Raw genomic sequence first — 26,894 nt, 5'->3', positions numbered from 1 at the left:
GTTAAATTAATTAATGTTTTGCCAAATGCTCTAAATATGCGAGTTTCAGACCGTCGAACCGATCATTGATAGACCGTCCGATGCGAATCCTAATTCCCGACCGCCTTGGGATTTAAAAGTTAATTTTAGGTCGAGTTTGCATGATTAAGTCGATTCATGTGAAGTTTCGATCAAAAATGAGAAAATAAAGCATTTAAACACGGATCGGGAGCATATTATCACGTCAAGCACAACAAACATACAAATTTACACAATCGGTGCCGCCATGATCATGATAAACACATACAAGCATACGCAAACATAATGTTGATAAAATTGATAAAACGACACCGACTCATGCGAGCAAAATCATGCAAAGAGCACGCATCATCACGTTGTATGCAAAATAATTACAAGAACAAACTATTTAAACGGGGCACACACGTTGTCGATCGGGGATCCAAGTAGGTAGGGGTTGGATATTTTTAGAAAATGCCCAAGGACTGATTTGAACGACTTTTAAAGAGCAGGGACTGATTTGAAATTTGGATAAAGTTTCGGGGACTGATTTAGAAATTCTGGAAAATTGGGGACTGTGTAAGAATTATTGAAAATGTACGAGGACTCCTTTGGAACGAATTTGAAAGTTCGGGCTGATCTGAAAAGTGAAAAAAATTCCCAGAGGACTGAACTGAAACGACGCGAAAAGTTCCAGAACTGATTTAGAAAATTCTGAAAATTTCAAGGACTGATCAGGAAATATTAAAATGGCCGGGACTTGAGCAGAAATAATTTTAAAATTCGGGGCGGATCTGAAAAAGGCGAAAATGCCCCCGGGACTAAACTGAAACAACTTGAAAAGTTCCTTGGAGTGCTTGAAAAATTCTGAAAAATTCAAGGACTGAATGGGAAATGGTACAAATGACTGGGACTTGGCTGAAAAGAATTTTAAAATTTGGGGAAGATCTGAAAAAATAAAAATGCGTCCTCTGGACTGAAACGAGACAAAATGAAAAGTTCGTAAAATAGAGTTCGGGACGAATCCGACCACCCACACGACCCAATAACGCTCATTTCACATCATATTCATCAAGCAAACATTAATATTCAGAAATGGAGCCCTAATCATGCCACTAAGTTAAGAATTTACCTAGTTCGGGAAGTTGCGGGGTGATTATGTAAATAAGAAAAAAATGAAGAAAAAATTAAAAATCCCTGCCGGACGAATTGGGCCGGGCCGTGACAGGTGGACTGGGCCGAGTGGGCCGAATTGGCTGCTGCTGGGCCGAGCGAACGGACTGCGAACTGGGCCGGACTGGGCCGAACGCTGGTCGACTGGGTCCGATGCTGGTGGGCTGGGCCGCCGCTACTGGATCGGATTGTCGCCGGGCACCTGGGCTACGCACACGCACCTATTCAACCCGGAAAAAAAGAAATCAGCCCGGTTAACGTCGAACGGGAAGCTGAGAGAAAGGTGAGTCGATGGAGTTTAACGGCCGCGAGGTGAGGGGATCCAGGAGTTCGAGTCGTGGGCGAGAGGGCGACTGAGCTGAGGGGTCTCGATGCCGAAACGAACTCCGGTTTCCGAGGGACTAAACAAGCTGAGGGACCGTGAGTTGTGGGCAAGCTGAGGGAGTTCCGGAACCGACTGAGGGAGAATCGTGAGCTGTGGGGATTTTTTTCGAGAGTTCAAGCTTCCAGTTTCCTTTTTTTTTTTTTTTTCGTCCCGTAAGCTGCCGTTCTTTCTTTGTCTTTTTTTTTTAAAAAAACGAGCTGCCGAGAGAGAGAGAGGATCCGAGCTGAGGGCGAATCATTCGAACGAGATGAGGGAGAGCGTGTGTTTTTTTCGAACGAGATCCTCTGTCTTTGTGTTCGTGAGTTCCGGTTTTTTTGAAAAACCGAGAGAGGGAGGGAGGGAGGGAGAGAGAGAGAGAGAGAGAGAGAGAGAGAGAGAGAGATGGTGTTTTCATGTCGGAAATCGTTGGCGTGTCGGGCGACGTTGTGTGTGCAGAGGAATTGGCGTGTGCAACGGCGGGACAGGAGGCGCGGCAGGCTTGGGTCGGATCGTGCAGCAAGGAGGAAGAGCAGCAGAGGAAGAAAAAAGAAAAAAAAGAAAAGAAGAGCAAAGCTAAAAGGAAAAGGAAAGCTAAAAGGAAGAAGAAGAACAGGGGTGGACAGAAGTCAGCAGTCCGACTTCTGACCGGAATTAAATTTTTTTTTCCGAATTTGACGCACGTACAAATTGAAAATTCTGTCTTCTTGATCGGACGTCAGAAAAATAATTCGAGACTGCCATCGTGTTCTGAAAAATTCATTGATCGATATTATGCGATAAAATCATTTTCAATCTCGAATTTTGTCCTGGATTTTGAAAATTGACGTCGATGTACGCGACATTCGAAAATGTTTCAAATAGTATTATTTTTGAAAAAAATCATAAAATTGGTGTTAGTTTAGGAAAATGTGCTATCTCCGAAAGGTCGTGAATACTCGAGTAATTAATCGAAAATACTTCCCTCACGGGTGGCAAAATGACGACTTTGCCCCTCTGGAGCCGGTGGGCCAAAATTGGGTGCTGACAGTTAACATGGACATAAAACCACTAAAGGAATCCTAGCTGGCCGTTAGTTGGTACATGTGGACCAACCATCGTACGCCATGTCAATAATTCTTAAAAAAATAATAAAACCATAATAAATCAAATAAAAAACAGAAAAATGTAAAATATAAAAAATAGAAAAGTAAAAGGATTTGAAAATAAATAAAATTTAAAAATATTTTGGCATTTTTTTTATAAAATATGAAAGATATTGAAAAAAATCAAAAAATGGAAAAATAATTTGAAATTTTTATAAAATAAGAAAAAATATTTCAAAAAGAAAATACAAATAAATTCAGAAAATGGAAAAATAAATTGACATTTTCTATAAAATAAGAAAAAATAAAAAAGTAAAAAATATTTGAAAATAAATAAAATAAAAAATATTTTGGCATTTTTTATAAAATACGAACAAAAATAAAAAATTTAGAATCATAGAAAAATAATTTGGATTGTTTTTATAAAAATTTAAAAAGCAAATACAAAAAATTCAAAAAATGAAAAAAGTAATTTGAAATTTTTATAAAATAAGAAAAAAATTAAACTAAATTAAAATTAAAATAAAATAAGAATCGAAAAAATGTAAAAGAATAAATAAAATAAAAATAAAATGAAAAATAAATTAAAAAAGGAGGACCTAACCCCGACTTGACGGGGACCAGGGGGATGGATCGGACGGGGGAGCCCTTCCAGTCTCCTCTCCCTCCGAACGAGGTCGACGGGGGCTCGAGAAATTGGGATGGGGGAGGTCTGAATCGAATGAGCCCTTTTGGCCTCCCCTTCCTCCCAGCGAGGTTGCTAGAGGTAGGGGTGATCGGTTCCGGGTACCCTGTTTTTTTCACGATACCCGGACCCTACCTTATAAGGGACCGGTTCCAAGATTTTGGAACCGGACCTTACCCTGTTGAATCCTGGAACCGGAACCTACCCGGAACCTGTATTATACCACAGGTTTCGGGTACCTTGTTGGAACCTGTAAATTTTTTTTTCTTGTAAATAAAATAGAAAATATCACACATATAATCAGTAATCATGGCAAATATAATATCGACATAAATTACTGTGAATAAAGTGCAACGAATGGAATTACTATGAATTAGAAGAGAGCCAGACGAGATATTAAAACTTGAGTTCAAGTCATAATTATGTGTTTAATGCCCAGAAAGCTTAAGTCAGTAACAAGCCATTTTGAAACGCTAATGGATGGACATAATCATGACACGAAGGAACTCAGTTCATTGCAATTATACCATTAACAATAAGCAGCAATGTTTGTAAAATTCCTAATGTCCTTTTAGCTGTTTGACAAGCAGAATAGAACAGTAGACAGACAAAATCATGAAAAACCAGAGACAGGTTAATGTTCCTGGTTGTCTAATTTCGTTTTAATTTTACTCATCCAAGAGACGTACAAACCAAGCATATCAGAGGCAAACTCATTCAAGAGCTTGCATGAGAAAACGCCAACACTCTGTGTCCGACATTTTGTCAAGTACCAGACGAGATCCTCCCCTTGCCAACAACATAGAACAAGGACAGAAAAACCAAGAACACCTACGAAACAGATCAAAGAAAAACAATCACCATTGCGACATTTTTACCCTCAAACCCCAAAGACAACATCCAATAACATCGAAATTGAGCTAAAAGCTCTCAACTTGAGCCCACATTCACACACCCAACAGATCAAGAAACGGAAGAAGACAGCAAGGGTGCCCACAATGCGAATCAAAATCAAGACTTGCAGTGCCAACCTGATTCGGCGGAGAAGAAGGAATTGAAGGGCAGCCCTCTCAGCTTCAGGGCTATCAGCAAATGAAGATTAAGGGAGGAGGAATAATGGCTTGCACAGTCTCTCTCAAGGGGTTTGGGGGTCTTTCATTGGATTGGATTCATTGTCAAAGCTGGGTCTTTCAGTGTTGCGATTCCATTCCTTTCAGTTTCCAATCCACTGTACATGCTAAGCATGGTTTGTTACTCCCCGTTGAGATGCATAGCTTCAAAGTCTACATCCAGAGTTTTGTGTTAATGAGCAGCGATACAGAAAGATATCGGGAAAAGTATACGGGAAGTGGAGGCTTTACAAAACCACTCATCTGCCTCTAAAAACAATTCCAATACACTTTTATACTTCTGCCATAATTGCTCGATTGTTTACTATTTTCAAGATGGACAGGTTCTTCTGAATCCAGGATCCCGCACGTCAAAGAATCAATCTTTCGAAAAGACGATTCGATAATCACTCCTAATGAGCGTCCCGAGTCACTGGATCATCTAAAATTACTGCCCTTAAATCTACATGGATTCGAGCTAGAGCAATAGAGAGGAAGCAGTACAGTACGCCCAAGTAACCAAGAAAGGGAAAGCAGAATCACTAACAATGCAGAGAAGCTGGAACTACTTGCATGGAGCTGGAGAATCCCCGGGAAAGGGAAACCCTAACCCCGACGGCAGACAAGAGCGCCGCCCACAGAGAGAGTAGAGAGAGAGAGAGAATAGGTGGTGAGGTGATTTAAACAAAATAGCGGCTGCCGGCTGAGAGGCTGAGACGAAAGCTGAGCTTTACCTTGTTCCTTCATGTCTTTCCAATCCCGACTGATACTGAGGGTAACTTTACCTTCTTTTTTTTTTTTTAAGTAATTACCATCCGGTTCCGGATTCCGGTTCCGGTTCTGGTTCCGGTTTTGGATACCCCATAGGCTGGAATCGGAACCGGAACCGGATTTCACCGGTTCCTTATTTTGATACCCGGACCCTACCCTACCGAGTAGGTTCTGACCGATTCCGGGTATACCCGGTATCCGTGCACACCCTTAGCTAGAGGCATTGGAGCCCTCGTCGACCTCAACAGGAGGGAGGGGAGGCTAGAAAGGCTCCCCCATCCTATCCCTCCCTTTACATCCCAGCCCCGACAGTCTGGGGCTGGTTCCTTTTTATTTTTTTTATTTTTAAATATGTTTTTCCTATTTTAAAAATTTTCAAATGATTTTTCCATTTTTTGATTTTTTCGATATTTTTTCATATTTTATAAATAATGCCAATATATTTTAAATTTTATTTATTTTCAAATCTTTTTACTTTTCTATTTTTTACATTTTTCTGTTTTTTATTTGATTTAATATGTTTTTTGATCTTTTTAAGAATTATTGATATGGCGTGCGATGGTTGGTCCACTTATATTGATTAACGGCTAGCTGGGATTCTTTTAACGGTGTTATGTACACGTCAGCGATTGTTAATAGTCGGTTACGGAATGCACCAAATCTATCACTTTTCTAAACATTTTAGGGCCAATTTTTGCAAAGTCAAACTTATATGACTCAAACTCAAAAAATCTCAAACTTTTAGGACTATTGCTATCTTTCTTCTCTTCTTATATTATAGCGATTAAGGTAAATTTCGATAGCACTCTCTATAAATTAATAAATAGCCAACGATACCCCTTCCTTTCAAAATTAGCCACACATCACCCCTCTTTCGCTAATGTGACACTAGGAGTGCCTAATCGTCGCCACGTGCATATTGTGTCATCGTGCTTCATAAATTGACCCGATATATCGGAATTCATGAACCGACCAAATTTGACCCGATTTAAAAAATAAAAATAAAACCCAAATCTCCAGAAAGTAAAGCACGACATAAACCCTCGTCTTCTAAGGATTCGTCACACTGGAAACCACACAGACCTTAGCTGACTCCCATTTCCTGATTCTGCCCACTTCTTTGTCTTTTGTTTCCTTTGATTGTTCTTCTTTTCCCTAATGTATGCGAAGGATTTAATTATGGTGTTGTCTTCTAGTTTCTTGATCTAATAATACATCACCACGATGATCTAAAAGTTTTCAATTCAGTGGTTGCGACAATTTTGATCCTGTATTACCAATTGGTTTTCACTCAAGTTGGAGCAGTTACGTTATTGATGTTATAGCGAGCATATTGAATCGTGTTTTTTGAGATGGAGGATCAAGGAGAAAAACACACACGCGCATGCACGCACACACAATCATTAGAATATGAGAGTTTGTGTCATGGTTTAGTTTCCGGAGATTGTTTTATGTTTGTTACTTTCTTTTTATATTTGGGTCAAATTAGTGTCGGTTCACCTAGTCGGATATATCGGATTAGTTTATGAAGCACAATGACACAGTATCCACATGGCAACGATTAAGTACTCTTGGTGCCACATCAATGCTAGAGCCACTAGCATAACACCGAAATTAAACTCTTAGTGAAGGACATCATTAGCTTGTCTAAGCATTCAAGCGAAGAGATGAACTTAAACATATAAGAGGAGCTAGGAAAATCTATTCTGGCCGTAAAAGCTGGGCATAACATTCCTTCTTGTTTCGTACTTGATAGGTCAGACTTGCCACGAAACCCAACAGACCAATTGCAGACCCATCATAGCTGTTGAAATGGTCACAGCTGCATATGCGGCCACCACAATTAAGAAAGTACAATCCCATTCGCTTGATAGCGTCTCTCAACTCCCAAGAATGGAGACTTCGGTTTGCCAAAAGCCATTAAGACATAATTTATTTTTTATCCTTGTCAAGAAAAGCCTCCCAAATTTGTGTAAAATTCTACTGGGCCTATAAGTGATTGAGCTCATTTCCAACCCAAAAGCTCGAGCTGATAGATTGTGGTACATAATTTCTTATAAACCCATTAAATTATTCTTAATTTTTCCTTGTGATATTTTTTACTCTCAACACCCGTCCTTACGTGGCAACGTGTGGCTTTGACATTCACTTACACGTGCCACGTGGATTAGAACAACCCGCCCTCAAGAACTAACTATGAGCTAGGACTGGACTTCCATGCTCGGGAGGAGGGGCGGCGACAATTGACAATGAAGCCACGCTTGGGCCGGACTAATATGAGGCGGGTTTCTCTCCGCACTAAGATTTCAAAGAGACCACGAGTTCCACACTCAGGCCAAATATGGGTGCACTTCGGCTGCCTATCGATAAAGAGACTTTTCAAATAGCATGATGTAAACCCATACACATGCGCGCGAAAGCATTATCTGCTCTGATACCATTCAAAATTCTGTTGGGCCTATAAGCGATTGGGCCCATTTCCAACCGAAAAGCTCGAGCTGATAGATTATGATACCTAATCTCTTATAAACCCATAATATTCTTCTTAATTTTTCCGTGTGAGATTTTTTATTCTCAACAGTTTGTCTGCCTCCTGATTCTTGCACCGTTGGATTTGGTATAAGTTTCGGTGATTGAGAGGGGCGTGGCTGATGGATTTGTCCTTGGACGAAGAAGACGATCCGATTAGAGGGAGATTAATTTCATTGTCTTGTAATTTTTATTTTTGTTTTTTTTAATCTTTTTAACCCAATCAAATCCGGGTCGGTTATTGGGAACCGAGATAATCGAGTCAGTTTATGGAGCACAATGACGTGAAAGTAAGTGGCGATGACTAGTATTCTTATATGGGTGGCAGTGCCACGTCAGCAAAAGGAATGGTGGTCTTTGTCCTATTCTAAAAAGAAGAGAGTGTCATTGTTCCTTCCACAAACCACGAGGGTATTACTGGAACTTACCCTTTTAAAAAATAGTTCGTGATATATTTGTGAAAGGATTCAAAGTTTATGTTTGATATGTATGAGAGTTATTTAAACAAACAAACAAAAAATTTATTGTCAATTTTTTTTTATCATCTATATATACATATACATATACATATATATATATATATATGAAAATCTAGCACATTCTCATGCTGCCACCTCATCAAACAGAGCTCTCTCACTTTGTTATGTCATCACTTATGTATAAAAAAAATTTATTTTTGAATTATACATTTCTCTTATTCTATAAGAATTAATATATCTCGAGATTCTGTGTGTGTGAAATTTAACGTGTGCGGGTATATATATATATTTATATATTATATCACACAAAGATTTAGAATAAAAAAAATAGTATAGTTGAATTATATATATAGACTAGGTTCTTATGCCTGCACATAATACTTATGTTCGTAATCTTTTATATATGCACGTAATACTTATTTTCCCCTGACCTGCACATAATACTTATGTTCTTAAATCCTAATCTTTTCCACACACACAAACACACACACACACACACACATATATATATATATATACCTGCACGTAATACTTCTTTTTCCTCGAACTATTTATAATTTTTAATTTTTGCACGTAATTGAGGGATGACTTTTCCACTTATTATTATTATGAGGACAAATTTGAGTTAGTATGATAAAGACTTCCCTTTTCGGGACAATATACATCGAGCTTCACCTATAACACTTTAATATGCATGGTGATTCATCGATAGAGATTATTGTGAATAATAATTTAAATATGAAAGTTCATTCCGAATTAATTTTGAACCAAACATCAATAAGGGAATCAACTCTGATTCCCTTTTGCCATTTGTATGTATATACAAACGACATTGATGGTATAATTGTCATGTTAAACCAAACAAAAACTAAGAGTAGTCATTTCGTTTCCAATTCCGCTTCATTACATATTTATATGTATATTATTTCATTACGACTTAATAATAGTAAATTTTTATATTTGATATATTTTTCTAACTATTTTAAAATTTTATATTTTAAGAAAGGGTAAATTACACTGATGGTCCAAAAAGTTTTACAAATATTTTAATATGATACAAAAAGTTTTTTTTACTACTTGATGGTACAAAATGTTTCAAAGTTGTTTCACTATAGTACAAACCGTCATCTCTCCATTAATGCTGTCAAGTCGTCCTTTACAAGATTTGTAAATTTTGCACCATCATATAACTTACGTAAAACATTTTGCACTATCATGTAACATCCCACAAAAATCGGTTTTGCACCATCAACGTCGGCTTGATGGCGTCAATGGCGAGATGACGGTTTGTACTATACTGAAACAACTTTGAAACATTTTGTATCATCAAGTAGCAAAAAAAAAAAAACTTTGTATCATATTGAAATATTTGTAAAACTTTTTGAACCATTAGTGCAATTTACCCTTTAAGAAATTATTAATGTTAAGATATGTTGTCTTACACGAAAAAATTGATAAAGAAACTACAAGCTTATATGAGGGTTGAGTCCAACAACCTATTAGTTTAAATTTTTTTATTACAGATTGGCTCAAATCTGTATAGGTCCAAGTGTGGCTTTTACATGGTATCATAGTGGGTTACGCTTTTACAGGCACGTGTGGACTCACATCATGGTAGATTTAGTTTCGAGGCAACTAAGAATGTGCCTCACGTTAGTTAGGCCCAAGAGTGGCTTGGTCCAATTCCGAGGTTGGTTAAAGGTGCACCTCTAGTTAGGCCTGAGTGTGGAGCTCGAGACTAATTTGGTGTTTGTCCCTTCTCGCCCGAGCACGGAAAAGGATGCTCGACTCTGGTCAGTTGTTGAGGGCGAGTGTTTAAGGGTATGTGGCATGTGTTGGGCCATACATTGCCACGTGAGGACGGGTGTTAAGATATGTTGTCTTATATGAAAAAATTGAGAAAGAAACAAAATTTTATATGAGGCTTGAGTCTAACAACTTATCGGCTTAAGCTTTTGGATTGCAGATACGCTCAAATCCGTGTAGGCCCAAGTGAGTATTTTTCAATTAAGGAGACTATATTTTCTAACGATAATATATATATATATATATATGACGTTTAACATATATTATAATATATATTGTGTGTATATATCTTATATCTTTAGTCATGCATATATAAATGGAAAAGAAAAATACAACAAAATATATAATAGAATTTGGATATATTTTTATTGCATTATGAATATATTACTATAGATTTTTAAAAACTATGTTTCCTTTTATTGAAATTGGTCTCTCTTTTCAATTCACTATATATATATTTTTGAAGTTGCTCAAATTTTATGACTAGAAACGATCATGAAATTCTCAAATGAAGTATGAAGGCCATTCTCCTATTCCGTCTTTTGAAATGGATGTCACAGTAGGAAGTTTTTCACTATGTTCGAAGCTCTTCAATGCCCGCTCAAGATTAATGGTAGACGATTTGATCTCATTCAACTCCATATATGCTACCTCATAATGAGATAACTTCTTTATATAAGAACAATTTATATAAAAGAATCCAATTTTTCTTATTATATTTTGTCGGAGGTATTGAGTCGATAGTTTAAATTTTTTATAGGAGTTTTGTTAGGATATCAATTACTTTAGCGTATTATATTATTTTTACATATTTTAAGAAAAATAATTACTTTTATGTAGAATTATTGCATTATCATTTACTTATTGAGAATCCAAACATTTTATTTTAATGTCTATTTTTCTATAAAATAATTTTTTTAAAGATAGATATATGATATGCTTTAACATATGATTTATTTAGTTTTCTTGGTATTGTACTGTTTTGGCTTTTGAAAAATTTTATGTACATGCCAAGAAAATCAATGTTTAATGCTTACGTAGTTAATTATCAGCAAAGCCTTCACAATATTATCAAATTATATAAAATACATATAAATACCATCTCTTTTGTTTTTATTTGTTTTATAACCAATAACCATATATATATTTGAGCATAGATAACAAAAATATTCTAAATACGTCTTATTAGCAATAATTAATTGAAAAAACTAATTTTTTCAGAATAATTATTTTAAATAACTATATTTCAATTGCTTTTTTTCTAAGATAATTTTCGTAGATTGCATATTCCCTTTGTGAAATTAATTTTTAATTAAAATAATATTATGCAATTATTTTGCTTTCCTAAATATTCATTTTGGTGATTGCTTTCCTAAATATTATCAAAGTGTGCCATTTCAACTTGGAATATTTTATCGAATAGGAGATTCCAAAGAGGGAATCAACCTCTAATTAACTTATTTATGGTTACATTGGCATAATGAAATCACTAAAGTGCCATAATATAAACTAAATTATGTTAACGTAATACTACTACTATCAATAAAATTGTATAGTATAATTTCATCCTTTTTTTAGAGAGAAATTTTCTGCATTAAATATTTAATTAATTTATATTGTGTATTATTCGAAAATTTTTAAATATTCCCTGCACGACGTGCATGTATTCATCTAGTTAGAATAATAGTATGATATTTGAGAATAATTATAACATAAGGAGTTTTTTATTTTGATAATTTGCTGACGAGAGAAAGAAACTTCCCTTCAACAAAATATGACGAGAGAAAGAAACTTCCTTTCAACAAAATATTACTTTACATGTAATTTTATTAGGTCTTTTTGCCTAGCTTTTAAATATTAGATTTTCTTTTTTGAAAAAGTGGTGTCGCATTTCATTACTCAGTCAAAATATGTGCCGAGAATATCTATCTACACCACCAATCCAAGGCACAACATTAACTGAAAGAAAAATAAATAAACATTAGTTTAAGTCAATTGAAATATGATCTAATATGTTTTAAAAAAGAAAGCTACACTGTAAAATTAAGAAGCCTTTAAATGGCAAAGCCACTGAACTGCCTAATCAAAAGCACCATAAATCTCCTTTCATCTCTGCACGAACCGAATGGAATCCCAGCTCCCCCTCCACCATGGAAGGAGTCAGGCTACCACGCCTTGGCTTCTTTACAGCGTCACTGCCATTGCTCTTGTTGCCTGCCCCGTGTCCGATGCGTGGGGTACTACTCATGGGAATGAAACCGACCGACTTGCTCTGCTGGAATTCAAGGCCAATATAATAGTTGACCCATTCTGTGTCTTGAGCTCATGGAACTCCAGCCACCATTTCTGTCAGTGGTTTGGAGTTACTTGCGGCCGAAGGCACCGGAGAGTCACCAAAGTTTCTTAGGGCATATAATAAGCTTAGGGGTACGGTTCCAGATACTCTCGGCAACTTGAGAAACTTAAAGTTTCTTTCTCTTGGGCAAAATAATTTAGTTGGAAATTTTCCTTCATTAGTCACCAACATTTCTTCCATGGAAGTTCTTGACTTGTATGCTAACCAATTGGTGGGTACCTTGCCGTTGGACTTGGGCATCACTCTTCTAAATCTCCATTTTCTCTCGGTAACAGATAACTGGTTCACTGGATCTATCCCCAAATCGATATCCAACATGTCCCAACTAAATAAATTTCAAATTGCAATCAATTGTTTCACGGGGGATCTTCCATCTTTCCGAAAGATGAGTAACCTCTCCTCTTTCGGTATTGGTGAAATTATCTGGGAAGAAGGCAAGCAAATGACCTCAACTTCCTCTGCTCCTTGACAAATGCCACAAATCTCAATTATCTTGATATAGGTGACAACAATTTCGGAAGGGAAGTGCCCAAATGCATGGGCAATCTGTCCATCATTCTTGACACGTTCGTGCTGCAAGGAAATGCTTTATCTGGAACCCTGCGAAGTAGTATCGGGAATCTCATAAATCTGGAGGTTTTGTCAGTGTCTGTCAACCATTTTTCAGGTCGCATACCTCCCGAAATTGGAAATCTCAAAAAAGCGAAGGAATTGTATCTCGCATACAATATGTTCACCGGAGAGGTCCCGCACACCCTCGGGACTTTGTCAATGTTGGCTCACCTGTCCATGAGCAAAAACAATCTTCTAGGCACCATACCTTCCTTTTTGGGCAATTGTCAGAGCTTATCATTTCTAGATCTTGCAGAGAACAAGCTTGCTGGTGCCATACCCCCTGAGATTATGAGCCTGTCTTCTCTATGAATCTATGCCAATTTCTCGATGAACAATCTAACAGGCAAGCTTCCTGTGGAAATAGGGAATCTGAAACATCTCGGCGTATTAGATCTCTCGGGGAACAAGTTGTCAGGAAAAATTCCAAGTAGTCTGGGTAGTTGTATGTCACTGGAGTACTTGTCCATGGGGGATAACATGGTTACAGGTCCCATCCCTTCAGCTCTAAGTTCCTTAAAGGGGATTCAAGAATTAAATCTCTCCCACAACAGGCTCTCAGGCCAAATTCCCGATTTCTTGGAGGATCTCAACCTTACAAGTTTAGATCTATCTTTCAATAATTTTCAGGGCAATCTACCTACGGGAGGAATATTTGCAAATACAAGTGCAACCTTAGTTCTGGTAAATGAGAAGCTTTGTGGGGGTCTACCTGAATATCGGCTGCCCAAATGTATGTCAACCGGTAGATCAACTAATGGGAGAGTGAGAAATGTTTCTATCTACACGTTGTCAGGGATTTTGGCAATAGTGTTTATGCTCTCGTTTCTTTGTTTCCTCTGGCATAGGAAACAGAGGAAAACAGTCGCTTCTAGCTCCTCAAATGACCGGTTTCTGAAAGTTTCATATCAAGAACTACTGAAAGCAACGGATGGGTTCTCTTCTGCAAATCTGATCGGGACCGGTAGTTTTGGATCAGTGTTTAAAGGGGTTCTTGCTTTGGATCAGACAACCGTTGCCGTGAAAGTGCTCAATCTTGATCGTCATGGTGCATCGAAGAGCTTCATTAAAGAGTGCGAGGCCTTGAGAAACATCAGGCATCGAAATCTTGTTAAGGTACTCAGCATGTTCGGGCACCGATTACCAGGGCAATGACTTCAAGGCCTTGGTATATGAGTTCATGGTCAATGGGAGCTTGGATGAGTGGCTGCATCCACGAGTTGGAACGAGTGCAGAGGGAGAGGTTATACCGAGGCAATTAGGTCTTCTCCAGAGGGTGAATATTGCCACAGATGTTGCTTGTGCTTTAGATTATCTCCATCATCAATGTGAAACACCCATGGTGCGCTGCGATCTTAAGCCAAGCAATGTCCTCATTGACCGTGAAATGACTGGGCATGTAGGTGATTTTGGGTTGGTCATGTTCATGCCAGGAGCTCCTAGCGAGCTGATTTCTGAGCTGACAAGTTCTATTGGAGTAAAAGGATCTCTCGGCTATATTGCGCCGGGTAATTATCCAAACTCTTCCTAACCATGTTCCTTTCCATTTCCTTGTATATCTTTTTCTGTTCATTGACCAGAATATGAATTGCAGAGGGTTGAAATATGCCCATGAAGTGATAATTGTTCATGAAAGTCGAAGCATAAAGATGTCATAAGGTGTTGATCGTATATGTAATTAGTAGATGAATTCTTATCGGTGCAGAGTACGGAGTGGGGGCTGAGGTGTCAACTAATGGAGATGTTTACAGCTACGGCATCCTCGTGCTGGAGATGTTCACAGGGAAGAGGCCCACCAATGACATGTTCAGTGATGGGCTCAACCTTCAGTTCTTTGCAAAGGCAGCTTTCCCAGAGCGAGTTCTGCAGATAATTGACCCTGTCTTGCTCTGGGAAATTCATGACGAGGATGATGACCGAGACATCTGGAGAACTCGAAGGAGCCACGACAGGTTCCTTAAGATTCAAGAGTGTCTGGTCTCGATAGTGGAAATAGGATTGGCCTGTTCTTCTGAAGTTCCAAGTGGCAGGATGAGCATGAGAGACGTTGCAGCTGCTCTGCGGGAAATTAGGTAGAAGGTTACCGGAAGCTGAGGATATTGAAGACTAGGGGTGGCAATTCGTGTCGTGTCGTGTTTATACGTGTCGTGTCTAAACGGGTTCATGTCATCTAAGTCATAACCCGTACACGACACGATTATTAAATGGGTCAGGTTTTGGAAACCCGGACGGTAAAAGATGCAGTCTGTTACATCTAATTGAGTGTACATTCACGTTGTTCTAAGAATGTATATTGTAAGTTGTGATGTTGTGGTTCAACTCTAATTCCACCATTACATATGCTTCCTTTTTCTCATGACCTGAATGTTGTGAATGTTGTGATGTTTGATTTCTCATCGCACATTTCTGATTTTTCATTTACAAAACAAACTAAACGTGTATAATGGCTTGGCTACCAAAACCTTTATATATATTAGACGCTTTCAGAACCAAATATATTGTCTTATGATTGCGAGCAGAACAAACTACGTAGGAAGTCAAGTCATGACTAGAGGGACCACTAACAGCAACTCCATACAGAATCAAGTTGTAACTTCCAATCGATACTTCCACAGAATTGGCATTTTCGGGTTGACTGAGCTCAAGTCAAGAGAAGAGAGCCCCCCAAATGAAAAGAACTGCCCTCCTTTCCAGTAGCGGAAATGAAGGCACTGATGTGCTTTGCATGCTGCTGCATGTAAAACTTTTGCAGCTTGAATACTCCACAAGCAACAAACACACTGAAAAGCCCGAAAGTCTCCTTTTGTCTTCACATATCAAAATGAAGATAATGTCGGCGGAGTCCTGCTTCAGCATTCTGGCAGTTTAACTGCATCACCGCCATCGCTGTTGCTGCATGCTCCGTATATGGTGTGCAGGGGTACACGCATGGGATGGTTTATATTAATAATTTCGTAGACGAGGTAGCCACCAATAAGTTGGTATCATTCCTTTTCCAACCACCAAGACTTGCAAAGTCTTCCGGGCACAGCAAAACAGAAGTCTAAGTCATGGGAAGAGGGACCGCTAACAACAATGCCTGCAGTCCAAGTGACTGATTACTGCTTGTAAAAATCGCCAAGGCACGGTTATCCATTGTGGACATATACTTCAGTGGAAAGAAAACATGTTATGCTTTTATGGAATAAAAATGTAGATATAAATTGGCTATATATTCACAATTGTCTTACATAGGCAGAGATGCATAAAACAAGATAATGTCATATAAGTGTGTTAAATTAATCATTACTTCTTATTCAAAATTTGTAAAATTTTAAATTAGAGGATTTAGTTATACAAACAAGAAGAAATGTACCATTAAAAATAACTAACACATATATAGTGGTAGCATTTCATTATTCGTGGTTCATCATCCTTCTCCAAGGTTTTTTGATTGAATCAGTATTTGCAGGCTAAAAAAATAATTGTATTGGTTTCTCTGCAACAGATTAGCTTGGTTTAAAAAGTTTTGGTGGCAAGAAGCATCGACCATTGTAAGGAGGAGAACACAAGTTTGAATCTCACGAAAAGCACGCTTGTTTGGTGGGGATTGTAAGATTTAGAAGCCTTTAGATAGCAAAGCCACTGAATTGCAACAGATCTATGAACATTTGCAGTTCTCAGCCTCACCCAAACAACAAACAGACTCAAAAGCCCTTGATTTGGTTCGCAACTTGAGAAACTTAGAAGGTCTTTATCTTTTCTATAATAATTTAGTTCGCAATATTCCTTCATCAGTCACCAACATTTCTTCCGTGAAGCTCTTGATTTGGGTGGTAACAAATTGCTCTCGATTGACCATAACCAGTTCTTTGGATCTATCCCCAAATCGATATCCAACATGTCCCGACTAAATGAAATTCAAATTTGCAGCCAATAGTTTCAACGGGGATATTTTATCTTTCCAAAATATTAGTAACCTCCGCTGGTACCAAATTGGTGGAAAACATTTGGGTAGTGGGCAAGCTAATGACCTCAACTTCTTCTGCTCATTGACAAATTCCACATTCCTCAGGTAATTGGCTATAAGTCGGAACAACTTCGGAGAGGCCATGCCAAGATGCATCACTCTTGACGAGTTCGTGTTGCATGAAAATGCTTTATTTGGAATCATGCCGAGTAGTATTGTGAAAACCGCAAATTTTTGGTATCATACACCTACATATATATATATATATATATTATAGCATATATTTATATATTATATTGATGCTGCCTTTAATTTTTTTTTAAGAACAGAAAAAATTTATAATTATAAAAAGATATGATTCTAGGTACATATGAAGGAGGGGAAGTATGGTGGATTTTCCCGCCCGCAGCCACCCTCCCTCTTCTTTCTTTGTTTTTTTTTTTTTTAAGTTTATATTGATATTTTTATATTTTTAAAACTTTTATTTATTTGAAGTATACGTTCTTTTTTACGGTGTGAATCATTGTATATCATAGCGTCCCATGAGTCCAATTGTTGAGCGAGATTAGTCCATTAAAGAATAAAACTTGCATTGACCTTATTTAATGAGAATAATTGTTGAACTAACCCACCTTTGTTAAGAACCTATTTAAGTTGTTTCTTCTTATATGTGGCATTATAAATATTCTTATTTAACTAATTCTAACTTAGATATACTTGGTTGTGCTATGGCCACCAGATACTTCTAATGAATTTCAAAATCCAACTGCGAGTAAAGTTCGTCCACTTAAAATTAGCGGGCGACTTAAGTCTTATTATATTGCGATCATGTTTATCTAATTAGGAATATAAAAATTCAAATTAAGATTAACTTGTAGAAATATTACCTTTTATATTGTATGAAAATTAATTAGTACAATCTTTCAAAAATATGAATTATTTATTATCAATCGACGACTCATAATTTTTACAAGTAAGTAGTTTTACATTAATTTCAGTTATATTCTATATTTGATGTTATACAAATTAAAAAATTGAAGAAAAGTTTTTGAACCCGCCGCATCCCGCGAGTGTACTTTAGTTATATAAAGTGAAAGTCTTATATGTAATGATTGTACCGCGTGGCAATGTGTCACAAGACACAATAAAAAAATTATTTTTTCAACAGCAATATGTCATAAATTTGTAACAATCTATACTGATGTATTTAACACTAATTGATTTGTAACACGTTAGACGTGGTACCTCCATTACGGACAATACTTTCTCATATATAAAAGCCAATATGGATTAACTTTTAGCCCGGGCTCCACGTCGCCCCTAAAATTATTCCCTTGAACCCATCCTTTCCACCGCCATCTTATTCATCCCATTTATCTTTCTTCGATGGGTATGCTGGGGGAGTCGAAGAAGAAACAGAGGGCGAGAGAGAGAGAGACTGAGAGTTGAGTTCGTCAAGAGAGAACGAGGGAGAGACAATGAGGGATGGTGTTCGGGGTGGCAGCTCCTCTGAGAGCGAGCAAGTGCGTTATGGAGAGTTCGGGTGATTGTTGGAGGGACTAGCGAGAGTCGAAGAAGAACAGGGTTAGTCGAGTGAAGCAAGGTTAAGCAGTTCTAAAAGGAAGAGTTTTATCGATTAGGTTGTGGACATATTCGACTATGCTCATGATTGATCGGGGCAAAGGATACCGATATTGTGCAACTTGAAAGGTCAGGTTTTGGTGAACCACTTTGGGTGTTCGATGAGTTGGAGAAGAGCTTAGCTGCGCAAAGAACCATTTTTTTTATATTGGAGATTGGTTTGGAGGACTCTCTATAGCTAGATCTTTTATCTTATAGGTAATAAGAGTTTTGTAGAGATTTCTAGTACTATGAAATAGAAATAAGGGGCACAGGTGGTCCCAAATGAGTATCGAACATAGAATCTCTTGATTATCAGGCTAAGCTATGCCACTACGCTACACCGCGCTACACCCTCTTTGATTATTGTGCGGAATTCCTGATTTAAATGTAGCTAAAGATTGAGAACAAAAAAAAATCTATCAGGTTAATATAATCAATAAAGTGGTTGTCAATTTCTTTTTATCAAGAGTGGGTTGGAATATCATTTAGATTTATCGCAAGGGAGAGGAATGCAAATTACTCAGTTCAATATTTTAGTCCGAACATTAAATTAATCAATTAATTTATTTATGATGATTCATTTCACGATTATATATATATATGTGTGTGTGTGTATATTGGCGACCGATAAATTCTATCGGAAGACATATCAAATATGATCATAACATTAATTTGCAGATGAGAAAATATGAGAATCGATATCCACTGAGATGGCTAGCTAGGGATGAAAAGACTTAAACATGGCACTATTCAAGCTGGACGTCCTTTGCCCTGAGAAGAACAGACTCTCCTCCAAGATAAACTTCAAGGTGATCTGATAAGGCAGACTTGTCAATGTTCTCGTGGTGGTAGGACTTGCAAACGAAGTAAACCACGGTCTGAATGGTAAGACCAAATAGGAAGAGACCAGATAGAAGCGTGAGGCAAATGATCCCGAACCCAACTTTGGCCAGGATCCCGAACGAGTCTCCATGCACGACTAGTTTCTTGAATAGTACTTGTACGAACCCTAGCAAGAAAGTCAACATTAAGAAGGTGACGATTAATAGACCTATCTTCCCCTTGATCAAATCGTTGCTCTTGGCCATGGCTCTAAAGCCGTATTCCTCCTTGAGCACTGACACGACGCTGGCCAACTGCCATATGATGCTCATGTTCACCAGCCCCACCAAGTAGAGGACTCCCACAGCGAGCAAGATCACTGCTCCGATGATATTATTTCCCACCACCATCACCAATGCGATGAACAATGCGATGGCAAAGGCGTTTTAGTGAAACATAGTGACAGAGATACACATGAACATGACCATGAGCCGCCTCCAGACCCGAGGGACAACGCTGAGGACCTTCTGGAAGGTGACCTCCCAACCGGTGTAGACACAAGCGATGATGTAGACCACAACGGATGTGGAGAGGAAGGAGAGGATGAGGAAGAAGGTGAAGAGGGCCGCGTTGAAGAGGAGGGGCATGGTCCACTCCTTGGCAAGGACGTTAGAGAGCTTCCCATATGTGGGCATCCCGATGCTCTGATCTGGGCCAGCCGCCTCTTCACTGGTGATGATCTTCAAGAAGAGGACATCCGACACGCTGATGTGGAGGAGGAAGAGAAAGGCGAGAGGGAGATTAAGGCAAGGGAGATCTGCGCAAGGATCTTCCTCCAAAGTGAATTAACTTGATGGCCTCAGAACGTTCGGATTGTTGAATGAAATTTTCTTGGATTTTTTAATTTTTATATTAAATTTTTAATAAAAATGATTTTTTAAAATTTTTTAAAAATATATGGCATAACAAAATCCGGCTTTTTAAATCTTTTATAGATACTAGTATACAAAATGGTCCATAATTAGTTGTGTGAATCCGGCTTGCACTAACCAATATTATCATAGTTGGCATATTTAAAATTTTACACACACATATATATATATATATATCCAATAAAAATGTGATACCGTTTTGCATAAAGGATAATTCTCTGTGGTAATCCAGCAAAAAAAAAATTTCTCTCTGGTAGTGCGGAAGTGTTGAAGGATAGCTTTTTTATGGTATAATATAACTCATATTAGTGTGAATATTCATGTGTAACAAAATAAAAAATTAACAATCCGTAGGATAATCATGTTATTCTCTCAAGGTCTTCCAAAACATTATGTACAATGATCATTCCACGGGACACAGCGCAATTTTGTTTTATGAAAAGTAGGATGTCCCGTTCAAGTTGTCCAATATTTCCTTCCAACAATCCTACCTTCTTTCCACCCATTCATGGTTGTACTTTTTAATTTGTTTATTAATAATTTAATTAATTTATATATAGTTTAATTAGTTTATTAGTCATTTTTACCAAATAACCACAGAAGCAAACATAACATATAAGATATCCCTTTTCTATAAAAACAGGCAATAATTACCCTCAACTTCCTCACCTCCTTTTATGTCTCCTATCAGCTCACAACATCTCCTCCGATTCATTTTCTTAATATAAGTAACCTGGATCGCACCAATTTTTTTTTCCTCTTTCAACCTTTAATTCCTCCTTGTAAATATGTAATTATTTTGAATACAATTTTTTTTCTTTTCAATTTGCACTATGATATACGAAAATCCAATACTAATCCAATTAAGTTAAGTCAACCCACTGAAGTGCAAAACTCTCCCAATATAGATTCTCTCTATTCATAAGACTCAAAGCTAAGAATTTTGAATGCAATTTGAATATATAATTTTAGCTCCCAATTGTAATTAACATTATCAAAAAATACACTCAACTGGAGAATGGGAAATGAAAATTTCTTTTATGTTAGTTCATTTGTCAATATGTAGTTTAATATATAACGTACGACTGATTTAATATATATACCATACGTAGTATGGGTTAGTGTCGAGAATAAATGTCATTAGAATATGAAAGTCTAATGGCCAATGTATCCTTAAAGTAATTGTAAGAATAATTACATATATTATTAGGATATGTTTGGATATCAGGGCTCGTCAAGATCCATGATCTTGGCTGAAATTAGTTTGGCCTACAAACCCGATCGTTATAGATCACATTTAGTCCCAATGACATCCATGTGAGATCGGTCTGAGCATCATTGAGGCTTGATGACCCTGACAGAGATTGGACAACCTCAGGCATAGCGATCTCAACCAGGGTCAGTTAGGCGATCTGGTACAATCCAATTAGCTTGACTGAGATCAATTAAGGCCCTATCAAGTTCATATGTCAACCTCGTATAAGTTTACCAGGCCACCACCCCATAGATATATATCGAGTGATATATAATTAATTAATCAATAAAAGACATAAATGAAGCAAAAAAACAAAAGATATATATATATATATATATATATATATATTTGCTAAAATTTAGGACACCAAATAAGTACTCATCATGTCGTAGTGTATAAACAAATTACAATTACAATCCAAGAAAAACTTAAAAGTACTCCAACCAAATAGAATTATGCAAAACCAATCCATCATCAACAAAAATCCCACTCAGATTATCCGAAACATAACATGAGAGACAAAGCACCTCCCCTGGTCATTCACCTAAATGGACCGTTATACATCTACCCTCCATATTTCTCCATCTATTAGAGACTTGTCTCTATTTCTGTAAAGCAAACACAAAGAAGAAAAGCAAAAAGTGCACAAAGATAGATGGACTTGCGGGAAGAATTGCAAGAATAATCAAACTGATAGATGGAACTCTCAAAGACAAAATTTGCAATCTGCAACATTGCAAAATCACACCAAACAGGCCCATCAAGCAAACATGAAACTGTGAACAAATCAAACCACTGAAAGGTTAGAGTTATAGAGAACTACAAAGGCATTACCATGGCATTGGTGATTAACTAAACTGAAAACTGAGGCACTCTTTTCAAACTAACATATATGCCTCTTAGGTAATTTTTTCCCATTAAAATTATCTAAAAAGAACAAAGCGGGTAATAACAGATTAAAAAGAATAAATCGATAAAGCATCACGATTGTTCACGCTAAATTGCCTCGATACACAAGAAAGAAACCACGCCATCAAATCCCTTGCGTAGCCACAATCCAAACCCCGAGGTTCGGAAGTGACATTACAAACACATTTCATCTTTCACAAGTCTCACGAGAAGCAACCTTGCAATTCCAAACACAACATAATAATAATAAAATAAAGATCCATAACTAAATAAATGGCAAAAACTAAATAAAAAACAGCCATAGTGAGAGACCATGCTTGTTATACATACTGCATCTTAGGACTTTATATTGGAAAAGAGAGGCAATAGATTGGTTTTTATCCATTATAACAAAAGCATCCATATAGATAGAATATGTCACACTCAATTAAGAAAATTTTCACCATAAAAACTTATGCAAATTATCAAGCACCTTTCTACATTTAAGGAAACAACGAATGACATGTAAGTAATGATAACTAAAATGTGTCAGGATAATTTCTCCCAATTCCCTTAACTTCTTATGTCCAGAAAGCAAGCAAATAAAGGTGAGGGTAACAAGAGAATATATGGATATTGAGATGGATCTTCAAATAACCACAAACCATCAAACGAATGAATAATTGCAAGTAACCTAGCAATAGATAATCAGGAACCAATTGTTTTAATGAAGCACAGTCCATATACGCAACCAACCAAGATGCTATGATCATGTTTAAGGAGGTTAGCGGTGACAGTTGAATTAATGTTCTTAGAAATTTGCCAATTTATGGAAATAACAGATAGAGAGAAACAACTTAGCTAGACCTAGTTTAGGTACTATTACTATCAGGGAGCCCAAGAAATTAACATTTAACTTGAAAAATTATACTTGGAGGCTTTATTTATGCTAGAAGAAAAATGAACAAACTGGTCAGAAAAAACCTGGTCCTTTGTAAAAAACACAAAACAACACATAATCATAGAGCAAGCAAACATTTCAGTCATAGTGAATATCACTTCTTTGACATTCTCAGAACATGAGCCACAAGTTATATTTGATAATTATTAAGAAAAAAGGGAAAGAAAATGTTGTACTGGATGAGATTGATTAAAAAAAGAGATTTACCCAGAGATGTGTTAGCAGTACCAAATCTGAATTGCTTATACTTAATTGTATTCTGATAAGCAAGTAGAAAACAAGTAGAAAATTGAAGATGAACAAAAAATACAGAGCACATGAAACATTGCTAAAGGAGACTTACCTTGAAGGAACTCCCAATTTGCTGTGGAAACATAGGCTGCAAGCAAACTCGGGTGGAAGAGCAACAATTCTAACGAATTATATGTGGGGCAGAAGGGGTAAGTAACAGAACGGTCATAGCAGTCTTCAAGGGCATTTTATACAATTTTGGGGCACGCAAAAACAGTTGATCTAGTGAGAAAATGCATCAGGGCAATCTAACCGATGGATTTGATCATGCACTGGTGACTCGTAGTGGCAAAAACTGAACGCATTGGGCTGTAGCTGGCACTGGCACCGAGACTGATCTCTTGGAGGATGGATCGGCAAGGGGCACGAATACTTTCCGCTGCCATAACGCAGATCTCCAAAGTGGGGCAAGTACTGAGAGAGGAGAGTGGCTCGGGTGCGTTATGGCGACGACAAAAGGCAAATGGCTAGTGGGCATGGAGCAGGCGGTTGCAGAAAAGACAATGGGATTGATTGAAACGGTGAGGAGTATGCAAGAAAGTGAAGAGATGCAGGTCTTTTATTTGCAATTACACTATATATATATAAATATATATATATATATATATAGATAGGAGTTGGTGGATGTTACGTTAGAAGGTGAAGAGGTGTGAGAATAATAAAGCGGTCTCGTCGGTATTCGTAAGTGCGGAATTACAATTAGAAACTCCGACATTTTTTTTTTAATGATGGGCATGTTTATCAATTAAAAATCATTAGTTTTATAAGCATCCGCGGAACACATTAAGATTGATTGTACTCATTGACATGTTAATTTACAATTTTACCGATCTAATGTATGATGCAATTATACTTGAAACTAGATTTCTAGTTACTTTGCATGGTTTGTTTCAAATAATAGTTGAAATGAGATATTATTGAAATCAATTAATAAATGTTATCAAATGAATGGATAATGATAATATTCTCAAATTTTCATAGTTTATATGGTCATACATCTTTCTAAGTAGCATTATTATTTTTTTTGAAATTAAAAAATACATATAGTAATTTTTCTAAAAATCGAATAATTGAAAGACTTCTATTTCGTGTTTTGTGGTTCATATTTTACTTTAGAATTTTCAATTTCCATGCAATCTATTCTAATTTAGTAACATTTTTAATATCTTTGAAAATAATTCTATAAATCTGATTTTCCTTATAGTTAATTTTCAAGTATATTCCATACCTTTTTTTGAAAATTATATTTTTATTCATGAGTTTAAAACGTTTTAAATATCTTTCTTATAACAATTAATATATCAGCTACTTAACACAATAAAATAATTATAATAATTAATTTTTAAGTTTTTTCATACAGTAATTAAATAATAAAATTAGACTAATTTCCATGACTCAATATATAATTTACAGCAAACAGTCCCAATTGGTAAGCATTATATAATAGATTTGTTTAATAATAAGTATGTTAGAGAGATAATATTGTAAATGACATCCTTATGATAAGTACATATATATTTAATTCATTATCCTTTTTTCAGATATGCAAAATTTATGATGTTTAATTTGTTATATTATCATAAGTTCATAAATAACAATAATAATTTTAATCTTATAATAAAAATTAGGTTAAAATCCAATTAAATAAATGAAATTCGCATGGTTAAATCAACTCTCTATTTTTTTAAATTGTGTTCACTAATGAGAGATCATTTATTCATATAGGAGCTATACGATCATAAGTTCGTGAAATTAGTGAGAAACTAATAATTTTCATATATAATTTTTTAAAATTAATTCGATCCAAAAGAATCGTAAAAATTATCAAAAAATAGTTTAAAATCTCACACATTAATCTCTAAATTATATATTTCGATGAAATTGGACTAATTATCTTATTCAATAGTTTTTTGAAGTTCTCTTACGAATTGGATTTACATTTTCATTTTCATAAATTTTAATTTTTTCTCATGCCAATAGTTTATTTAGTCCTATATATGAACAAAAAATTGCTTTTCAATATTATTAAATTATATAGTTCATTGTTATATAATTATAAATTGACGATTTTGACCCTACTAACTATGACCCTATTTAATGTAAAGTGGAGTCAAATTTACTACATATATGCATATGGATATGGTTTGATTGTATTAAATTTACATTATACATTCGATCAATTTAATATTCCAAATCACTTATATATATATATATATATATACACACACACTAAACATGAATATGACATAAAGTATTTGTGATATTTTGCATTTAACTTCAATAATAGATATTGGTCAAGCGTATGAATATCCATGTGCACACTTGTATACTATAATTTAAATTTAATAATTAAATAAAATATAGATTATGTAGGGGAAAAAAAAGGAGAAACGCATTATCCAATAGAAAATTTTGTACCTAAATCTTTAATTTTTTCATAGAAGAATCAAAATAAAGTGAATAATAAGAGAAAGTCATTATTATAATAAAAAAGGGGGTCATTGAATCGAGTGGTCATGTTTGATAAAAGACACCATTTAAATGAAGAGTGGCGTTTTACTACAGTTAAGAGTTAAGAGAGAGTAATTATTGTCCACATCCATTGAAAGCATGAAATGGAGAGTACAAAAGCGTCCACACACATTGAATTGGCAGAAGTAATAATTACGACATACATTGAAGGGCAAAATGTGAATTATAAAAAATCGAGAAACACATAAATGAGCTTCACACATTTATATATGTACTAGTCAAAAGGCCACGTGCATTGCACGTGATGTGAGTCACTATTACTTAAAAAGTTATTTGACTTGAATAATAGAGAAATTGGGCAAAATTAGCTCATACAAAGCATTCAATTGAAACAACATGAAATAACCATGAAAGTTAGAAAAACCATTAAACAATGTTATAGAGCAAATACAAAATCTATAATTTAAATCAATTTGGCTGCAGCACATGATTCATCTTAAGAGGGCAACATATCACTTAGATAAATCACAGATTCACATTTCAATATCCTGTTGAAACGGCAACATTTGGCAAATAAATTATGAAAGACAAGATCCAATGTTTTAACCGTTAATCCAATATCGGGTTTTCCTAACGCGAGAGCAATCGCCTTCGTGAGTGTATGAGGGCTTGTATCAATAAATAGAAATAAAGACGTCATCTTTCCAATCAATGCACTTCTCTTACCAAATACCATAA

General features: G+C 36.2%; 1 long non-coding RNA gene and 1 pseudogene across 2 annotated transcripts; one reads left to right on the top strand and one right to left on the bottom strand.

Moving 5' to 3' along the window:
- Positions 1 to 3,794: 3,794 nt before the first annotated feature.
- On the bottom strand, positions 3,795 to 5,119 carry LOC116202962. 2 transcript variants are annotated; one of them, XR_004156180.1, is made up of 3 exons: positions 4,958 to 5,119; positions 4,333 to 4,584; positions 3,795 to 4,132 (listed from the first exon to the last, which is right to left on the bottom strand). It is a non-coding gene; the product is annotated as an uncharacterized LOC116202962 (long non-coding RNA). The 2 variants fall into 2 exon arrangements; XR_004156179.1 differs by having other exon boundaries at positions 3,795 to 4,584; positions 4,958 to 5,118.
- Positions 5,120 to 13,293: 8,174 nt separating this feature from the next.
- LOC116204129 lies at positions 13,294 to 15,039 on the top strand (annotated as a pseudogene).
- Positions 15,040 to 26,894: the final 11,855 nt, after the last annotated feature.

This window comes from Punica granatum, chromosome 4 (genome assembly GCF_007655135.1).
Source record: "Punica granatum isolate Tunisia-2019 chromosome 4, ASM765513v2, whole genome shotgun sequence".
Lineage (NCBI taxonomy): Eukaryota > Viridiplantae > Streptophyta > Magnoliopsida > Myrtales > Lythraceae > Punica > Punica granatum.
Note: the sequence above shows the minus strand (reverse complement) of the source record. Positions and strands in the feature narration are given on the sequence as shown.